Raw genomic sequence first — 9,594 nt, 5'->3', positions numbered from 1 at the left:
AAGTCACTTTAGGTCAGGTAGCATTTTCCTGGTTCGCTGATTTTCATTGGGTGCTTTTTTTCTTGGGGGTTGGATGGTCTGGAGCGGGCTTATCCTTCCCTTTGGGGGGGGGGGGAGGGGGGGTTGGAAAGGTTGATTGGGATTGTGCATTTCATGGGGTATTTTTGATGAGAAGTCTTGTGGGGAATATTTGGTTGAATAGCAAAAGTTTCAAGAGTAATGACAATGGGGTATTTGTTCCTATAATGTATTTTGTAGCAAGTTTTCTAATTTATGTTGCCTGGCCTAATAAAGTAACCTTTTATGCTAAGTGCAAATATTTGGTGTGGTTGTTCTTATTGCGCGACCTCTCTCCAGACTCACATCTTACCCTTCAGGTTGAGGGGAATAAATAGGGCAGGAGGGAGCGAGCTCTTCAGATACCGATCACTGTGGGTTCACGGCAGAGACCCCGCTCTTCACCCCACACTGGGCAAGATGGCGCCTTTCAGCACCAAGAGAAACTATGAAGAGGAGCGCGAGGGGAGAGGAGTTAGAAAGGTTAGATATATGACATTTATAATAGCGCTTTATATGCAAGCTTATATTACAGAAAAATACCAATGTCCATCCAATCAGCTGTTTGTATTTCATATATTACATTCAAAGGCAGCCTTAAATATTTTAACTGTGATTGTAGATTATTTTTAACGCAGACTGTTTTAACGGTGTTGTTAACAAACTTTCCAAGTTTGTGCCAATAAAATAACAAATCTACATTTTGTCTCTGCAGCTGAGGAAGCCACTGGTGGGGAAGCTGAGGAGAGATCGCATCAACAGCAGCATTGAGCAGCTGAGGATGTTACTGCAGAGATAGGGCCTGCACCCTCCAGTTCTGCCCCCGCCTCTTCGCCAACATGAACACAACATGCAATACCCCACATTACATTTCAAATAACCAGGATATTTCCGTGGGGTAAAAAGGCCATGTTTAATTCTCAACATTGCATAAACATGACAAGCATACACTATGCATATTGATATTCATAATTACATTTAAAAACAACTCTTGTACATTTCCTGTTCCCCCAGCCCTAAGGGAGGAGCCCCATCTGGTTCGCATCTCGCGCTGGGGTATCCTACGCCAGGTGCCGTGCACCTGCCCCCTAGAGTGGTAGGCCCGCACTCCTGTTTCGTTGTCCGTCATTACCAGGGCCCACCCCTCTACCACCAGGCTGCCCTGGGACGCCCAGGAGGCTCAAAATCTGTCGCCCTAGCCTCCCCAGCCGGTGGTGACTTCCTCCCCGCGGAAAGCTTACCATATCCCCCCTCAGAGCTGGCCTATGGAGTCCGCCAGGCGGCCTCCCATCAATCACTGTTTATTGCTCGCAGGTCTCTTTTCCGCAACAACGCCCCCTCAAACCCCTATTCTAAGGGACGGGTGGGTGGGAGTTTCCAGAAGATCGGTCCAGTCGAGGGCAGCTGCGGGGCACACACGGTCCAGTAGTGGCGAAGGGAACAGAGACCTCGGTCAAGGGAGTTTGACCTTAATTAGTCCCGAGGTCTCCGCCCTCACACCTCTACGGATGTGCATCACCCGCGACCCGGAAGGACAAGGGGAGGCAGGCTGCCTATTGGCCGCCACGCCGCCCAACCAGCAGAACGTATGGCGGGGCCCGGAGGGGGCGTGCCCTAAGGGCGCGCCTCGTGATCTTCGTCGCTTGGCATAGGACCCGCACCCTCCAGTTCTGCCCCCGCCTCTTCCCCAACATGAACACAACATGCAATACCCCACATTACATTTCAAATAACCAGGAGATTTCCGTGGGGTAAAAAGGCCATGTTTAATTCTCAACATTGAATAAACATGACAAGCATACACTATGCATATTGATATTCATAATTACATTTAAAAACAACTCTTGTACATTTCCTGTTCCCCCAGCCCTAAGGGAGGAGCCCCATCTGGTTCGCATCTCGCGCTGGGGTATCCTACGCCAGGTGCCGTGCACCTGCCCCCTAGAGTGGTAGGCCCGCACTCCTGTTCCTTGTCCGTCATTACCAGGGCCCACTCCTCTACCACCAGGCTGCCCTGGGATGCCCAGGAGGCTCGAAATCTGTCCCCCTAGCCTCCCCAGCCGGTGGTGACTTCCTCCCCGCGGAGAGCTTACCATATCCCCCCTCAGAGCTGGCCTATGGAGTCCGCCAGGCGGCCTCGCATCAATCACTGTTTATTGCTCGCAGGTCTCTTTTCCGCCACAAGGGTGGCCAAGGCCCTCAGGTCTGACACCCTCCCCATCTGCGTTCGCAATGAATGACCAAAGTTCTCTTATGAAAGTGTCTGTTCCTAAGTCCGACAGGTGTACCCCGTCCTGGTGGTACATTGCTTCTTCACAGATCAACCTGTGCTGAATGTAGTGCAAGCGGCCCTTCGCTGAGCACAGCCTCGCCAATTCACCATTTAGTCTCCTCACTGAAACGTTCAAAGATCTGACCCGGACTCCTGGGCCCCATGTCCTGCGTGAGAGCATGCCTGACCAAACAATCTTTGCTGCCGGGAACGTGTGCCCTAGCCAGGCAAATTCTGCCAGTGAGGCCTCCTTGACGGCCAAGCGTCCTCTGTCGACCATGTCGTTGCCTCCCAAATGTATCACAATCCAGTCTGGAGACTTGTGACGCTTCTGTGCTCTGAGTTCCTCGACTGTCCGCCTCAAGTGTCGGATCCGCATCCCGCCGACGCCATGCCACAAGAATTCGGTCTCGTCCAAGTCCGCTGGCTTCACCACCTTACGTTGCTGCAAGCGCACCGCCGCACGACGCACGAAGGAGTGCCCCAGAACCCATACCACCGATTCTGGCATACTAATCAGAAGGAGAAAGAAGACACCATTAAACACCGTCAAACAAGAGGAGGTCAATTCTGGTCATAACAAATCTGGCCTAACATATCTTTTGTAGCAGCCCGACGTCCAGCGCCCGACCCCCTTTACTGCGTCGGACGAGAGGCCCGCCCCGGCCGCTAAGGTAGCAGCCCCAATTCTGAAGGAGTGAGAGGAAAACCCGGCAGAACCCAGACCCAGATCCACCAAGGCCAACCTGAAAACAGCCTTAAATTGATACTGTGACAAACAGTGGCCATTCTTGTGAATGAACAAGGCCCGGCCCCCCCCGGCTGGACGTACGGCTAGATAGGCTTGCATCCGGGCTACCGGGCAGGCCGCCACCCCCGGGGCGGGACAAAGGTGGACGGAGGCACCCCTCCCGCCCTGATCCGTCTTGGAACGTCTCAACAGTACTACACGCCCACTCTGGGAAAGCACCAAGTCCCGGAACTGCAGGCCCCCCCCATGATCCAGTCTGGAGGCCCCGACTATCTCCCCCAGGCGGAACGCCCCATAAACGGCTAAGCAGAAGGCCGCACCCATCAAGGCCCCCTCAAACGGAGAATCACACACCGATGGCAAGACCCCCAGGATATCAATCAAGGTCGGGAGATCCAGAGGCCTACGGCAATCCCGCCTTGGCCCCTCCAGTCTGGCCCACCCCGTCAAGGCCTTCTTGATGAGAAAGGAAGCCCCTGGGTCCCGCTCCCCCGCTACCTTGGCAAAGAAACCGATCGCCGACAAGTTGGCCCTTGCATAAGCCACGGCCCTGCCCTGATCCCTTAACACCTGAAGAAAACCATGTATTGAGTCTGGGGAAAAAATTCTTGAAGCGCCTGCCCGCTCCGTGAAAGACCTGTACACATTAAAATGCTGCTGGTAAGCCCGCCTCGTGCGGTCACTCAGGAGGGCACCTACCAGCCCCGCTTTAGCGGGGCTCCAATTGTCCACAGTGATGTAGGGAACATAGTCATTCGCTCCTCCACCTGCGGGTGGAACCTCCGGAACTCCTGCAACTTGGAACGAGACAAAGCATCAGCAGCATGATTATCAATACCAGGTATATGCGCCGCCTTGAAGGTTAAGTTCAATTTCAAGCAAGCAAGCACCACCAATTTTAATAAGCGCAGCACATGTGGGCAGGTGGCTCCCTGCCTATTGATGACCTGGACAACAGCCATGTTGTCAGACCAGAAAGTCACAGCCCTGTCCCTGAAGCAATCTGCCCAGATAGTAACCGCCACCCAGATGGGCAATAGACCTGGAGAAAGTGCGACCCATCGGGATGATGCGCAGCGCGAAATTCAGCTGCCCTACCAGGACTTGGAGCTGGTGCAGAGACACCTTTGGGCCTGCTAAGGCTGCCTCAATCGCCTGAGAGAACGCTAGCACCTTATCCATGGGTAACCTGCACTCCCCTGCCACTGTATCAATTTCAATCCCCAAGAAGGACATGCACGTCTCCGGGCCCACTGTCTTGCTGGGTGCCAGGGGGGCCCCGAATTCCTGAAACATGTCTACCAGATCACTGAGCGCCTGCGCCCACCTGCTCGACTCAGCAGGGCCCATTACCATGAAATCATCCAAATAGTGTACCACATCCATGCACCCTGACCTGTATGAAAAGACCCATTGTAACATAGAACTAAAGGTCTCAAAGTACTTACAAGACACAGCGCTTCCCATAGGCATACATTTGTCATAATAAAACTGATGCTGCACCTGAAAACCCGGAAATTGGTAATCCTCTGGGTGTACTGGCAACAGGCGAAAGGCCGCCTCGATGTCTGTTTTAGCTAACAAAGCCCCTCGCCCAAGGTCCCTCCCTTTCTGCACAGCGAAGTCAAAGGACGAGTACGTGACCGTGCAAAGGGCTGGGTCGATGGAACCGTTCACTGAAGACCCCCTCGGGGCAGAGAGGTTGTGGATCATCCTGAACTGCCCCAGCTCCTTTTTTGGTACCACCCCCAGTGGCGAGCAAACATAGTTGTCCCAGGGAGGGGCAGGGAATGGTCCAGCTACCCGACCCAGGGAGCGCTCTTTTTCTACCTTTGCCACCACAACTGATGAGTGAGTCCTGGCTGACACCAGATTATTGCACTGGCTAACTGGCGTAACATGTAAAGCAGGAATGCGGAATCCTTCAGAGAAACCCTCAAACAAAACCTTGGGTGCCACTCTATCAGGGTACAGGTCCAGCCAATAAATCAGTCGTCCAATATCAACCGGGGTAGGCAGTTTACGCCTGTGGAGGTTTGATGTCCCTTGGAGCTGCACCCCCCCCCGCTCCTTTGCTTTTTTATTGCACTTGAACTCAGGATGAGAGGAGTGACCGCAGTAAGAACATGCGTGTTTAAATTTGCATTGTCCAGGTGGCCACGTGCACCCCTTGCTATTGAAGGCCCAACAAGCTCCTCTTTTTCCCCCTGGGCCCCCCTGAGATGTCCGAAAGGGCTGCCTAGCGGGCTGGTCCCTCCTGCTAACACTCTCCAACCATGCGTTCACCTCCACCTGGTCCCATCCAATGCTTGGGTTCTCTTCCTTGGCCCAACGGAAATCCCTATCATAATTTAACCACACTGAGCCCCCATGCGTCGCATGCGCTTTCACAATTTTATTAGTGTAGAATACCAGAGGGATAGCTAGATCCGGTCTCTTCTCCAAAAGAACCGTTACAAAAACATGGAAACCAAAAAGCCAGTTAGTCAGAGTCTCCTCCACCCTCGGCCTCCTTTTCTTAAAGGATCCCTCTTTGCCCTCCCTCTCCTTGAAATCTACATCCCTCCTATTGGGCCTAATTAAGGAAAAATGTCCACGTAAGCGCCTTTCCAAATTTTTTCGCGCATTTCCGGGGTCAAATGTGTCGCCAGCATACCTGATTGTGACAGCACATTGCCGTGCATTCCCCCAAGAGACCCACCAATCTCACTGGGCCTCCCCGTATTGCCACCTACCTTACCTCCCAAAAGACCCGATGCCAGTGCAGCTGCCGGGGGTTGGGATCCGCTCGCTCCAGTTGTTGCCTCCTTGCGCAACTCTACTACCTGCGCCAGCTGTCTCTGGATGTCCTGCAGTGCCCCCTGCTCTACTGCCTGCAGTGGAACCCATGGCTCTGTCGCCCCCGTGTTTACTCGCTCCCCCACCCCATTTTGGGATGATAATTGCCCTACTAGGGAAGCAACCAATGCTATTAGGCCTTCCAAAGGGTCCTGCACCACCGCGACTGCGGCTACTGGCTGCGGTGGGGGCGGAACCGGGGTGCCCCCCCTGGTGCTAAAGCGTGTAAAGCCTCCCTGATTTCCGTCAACAGTGACCCAACCGGATCCATTGGAGGCAGGACAATGGCCTGCGGCACGAGTGGTGCTGGGGGGGGGAACCACCACTACCTCGGGTATGAGTGGCGGAGTGTGGACGGGACCTACTGATCCCTCGTCCTCCTCCTCTGATACCGGAGTGTGCCTACGTTTTTGCGTCTTGTCCCCCCCTTTACTCTTCGGGTGTGCTTTGCCCTTCTTCTTCAGTGTGGGAAATGCCGCCCTAGGTGGTACCCCTTCCCTGCGTGGCCTCTCTGCTACAGGCTCTGGCTCTGGCTGCTCCTCATCGCTCCCAGTATCATTATCTGGGGAGTTTTCGCCTAGTTTACGCAACAACAATTTCATTATCTGCGCCAGCTCCGGTTCTGTATCCTTCCTCTTCTGCCCTCCCTTTTTGGGCGCCATCTCAATACTGTCTTTTAACACGCGCGCCAACCTGCGCTCGCGATCTGCGCTGCTAGCGTCCTCCTGACTACCCCTGAGCGCGACTGCGTAGCCTAGCAACCCCACCCGGCGCGCTGCCAAGGAACCTCGACGCGTGCGGCCTCAGAATCTCCGCTCCCTGCACCCGGTCTCCCCAGCGCAACCGCCCACACCGCCCGGCAGAAGCCCGCACCCAAAGAGGCCCCGCGTGCAGCCGCAACCCAACAATAAAGGCGGGAAGGCAGGCACTACCTAACCAAACACTCCCCCCGCGAACTATGGCTGCCCACGAGGCCCCCCGAGGCCCGACTCCTCACCTGGCAAAGTGCACGGCACCCTGTTCTCTATCTCCGCCACCGCCACCAACACCAGCTGGCCGCCGCACTCCCTCGACAATCCAACGGGAGATGCAGCTTAAGGGGGACCGACGCCTGCCGCAACCAGGATCCCCTCGGACACCGCCCGCTCTCCCTCGACAATCCAACGGGAGACGCGGGAAAGTTTCCAGAAGATCGGTCCAGTCGGAGGGCAGCTGCGGGGCACACACGGTCCAGTAGTGGCGAAGGGAACAGAGACCTCGGTCAAGGGAGTTTGACTTTAAGTAGGCCCGAGGTCTCCGCCCTCACACCTCTACGGATGTGCGTCACCCGCGACCCGGAAGGACAAGGGGCGGCCGGCTGCCTATTGGCCGCCAGGCCGCCCAACCAGCAGAACGTATGGCGGGGCCCGGAGGGGGTGTGCCCTAAGGGCGCGCCTCGTGATCTTCGTCGCTTGGCAGAGTTTGATGAGCATGAACTTCCGCCCAAAGCAGAGAAAGCGGATATCCTAGAAATGGCCGTGACATACCTGGCCCAGCGTGTGCAGACACCGGCACCAGATGAGAGCTCGTGACATGATTTTAGCTTTTTAATGTGGTAAAGTGTGAAGTTTGGATAAGGACAGAAAGAGGTCCTGAAGGTGATGGGGAGCAAGAGTGGGTGATTTTTCTTTCAATCCCTGAACTAGAAAAACACAAACTATAAATGCATGTTTATAACTGCTGGTCTGAAAGATGGTTTTGGGGCCTCATTCAAAACCTTATACGGGCGCAGCCAGCTTTTCATACAAGGAGCGCCTGGTTTAGGATATATTGTAGCACTTTTGTCTTCAAGTCTCGCAATGCGCACTGACTGCTAAGATTGTTCTGTGTTGTCACTTCCTGCTGTGAGACTGTCCAACCATTAACCCTTCCTCTCTCCCTGCAGCCGCGTCCTCCAGTGAAGGTTACTCCCGGTGCCTCCAGGACTCTATGCACTTCCTCTCCCTCCACGGAGCCCCCGCAGAGACCAGGATGAAGCTGCTGCGGGCCCTCCATAGACCTGCGGCTGCAGTAGAGGTGGTGTGTCCTTCTCGGCCTCCGTCCTGGCCCAGCAGCACTAAAGAGGCCGCCCACGAGAGCCCCGTGGAGACCCTGGTAATGCGGGGGCTGCGGCCTGGACTTTTCTTCGGACTTCTTTAGAGGCCTTGGTCCGCTCTGAGAGCAGAATATTTATTCGCGTGTCTGAGCTGATCCTGCTGTGCAGGGGAGAGAGATTACTGCAATTCAAGTGGACGATCTTGCATCATTAAGTGATGTCACTGTTTATTTGCATCATTAAGTGATGTCACTGTTTATAGTAACTTGAAAGAGCCATTGCTAGAAATAGTCGCCTTCTGTGAAGGCAAAGTGTATCTATCTTTAAAGATATATAAATATGAAAAATATACGTGACAATGTACATATTTATCCAGTATCCTCCTAAGCGGAACATTAATTTGGTGATGAATGAAATGGAGATAAAGTTATCGCTAGTGCCAAGTCTTAATTTTGGAAATATTCTTAGCGCTGTATGTGTAAGATACACCATACTGTTTTTTTATTTTTATAAAGATGTTCAGTGTGGTGAACATCTTGCCACAGATTTGTATCTCAGTGTCTGAGAATGTAACTACTTCCGGGTCCTGTTCAATATTTGTAGGACTGTGATTATCAGTGGAAACTTATTCAATTACAGAATGAAACTCAGAATTTCTCTCCTTTGATGAAGACATTATATCCAGTGCGTGCTCAGGTGGGTTGAGCACTTTCCTCTTGACAGATATTCACTGTATCAGATGTAAGAATGTCCTGTGTTTATCCTCTTGTGTCAGCTGTGGCATTTCTGTACATTATTTATCTGTCACGTGATTTGTCACTCTTCCTACTTTCTGAAGGAACAGGTTGCTTTCTGTGGAACTGTGACTTGTTCATCAAAGAAAGAATCTTAATAAATCACTGTCTAAATACAGCGCTTCACTCTGTGCTTTCATTTGGGTGACTGATGTAGACAATTACCTGTTTTCTTGGCATTGAATGGAAGGAGCTGACCTCATTGGCTGTGAAGAATAAGTTACTCAATGCCACATTTTTTTGCCGGTGGGTCTGGGACAGAAAATAGGCGCTGGCCCAATAAAGAAAATGGTCCCCATTAGGTACCTAGATCGCTGAAAAAGAGGCCCATCTCGCCAATTGAGGCAGTTTTTAACGTGTAAAGACGCACTGTTTAAATGTTTTGAAAGGTATGGAAGACTACTTGGATTTGTGCTTACAGGGATTGTTATGTTTGAAGGTCTGTGAAATCAATAGTGGAAACTGACCCAGACCATGAAATAAGCCCACAAGTAGCCAAACAAGCATTTGCAATGCAAACGGTCTCTCCTTTGGGACCTTATATGTATTTAGCTATGCAACACATTAGCCTGGGTGCTGAAACATCTACTGTTCTTTAACATGGAGGGAAAGTAAGCACCAAACTGCGTGACACATGGGGAGAAATAGTGCCTTTCAGTAGGAAATGGTATTGGCCAAAGCTCTGTTTTTAATATAAAAGCAGGGCCTTCAGTGGTCAAATCACTGAAAATGCAAGATTTGATAAAACAAATTCTTGACTACGGGACAATGTCTATAGACTGGAATCTAGAGAATGATAAATTGATTC

General features: G+C 52.4%; 1 pseudogene; it reads left to right on the top strand.

Annotated features, from left to right (window-relative positions):
- Positions 1-477: 477 nt before the first annotated feature.
- On the top strand, positions 478-8,055 carry LOC147711463 (transcription factor HES-5-like; annotated as a pseudogene).
- Positions 8,056-9,594: the final 1,539 nt, after the last annotated feature.

The sequence above is a fragment of the Lissotriton vulgaris genome, chromosome 5 (assembly GCF_964263255.1).
Source record: "Lissotriton vulgaris chromosome 5, aLisVul1.2, whole genome shotgun sequence".
Taxonomy (NCBI): Eukaryota; Metazoa; Chordata; class Amphibia; order Caudata; family Salamandridae; genus Lissotriton; species Lissotriton vulgaris.
Note: the sequence above shows the minus strand (reverse complement) of the source record. Positions and strands in the feature narration are given on the sequence as shown.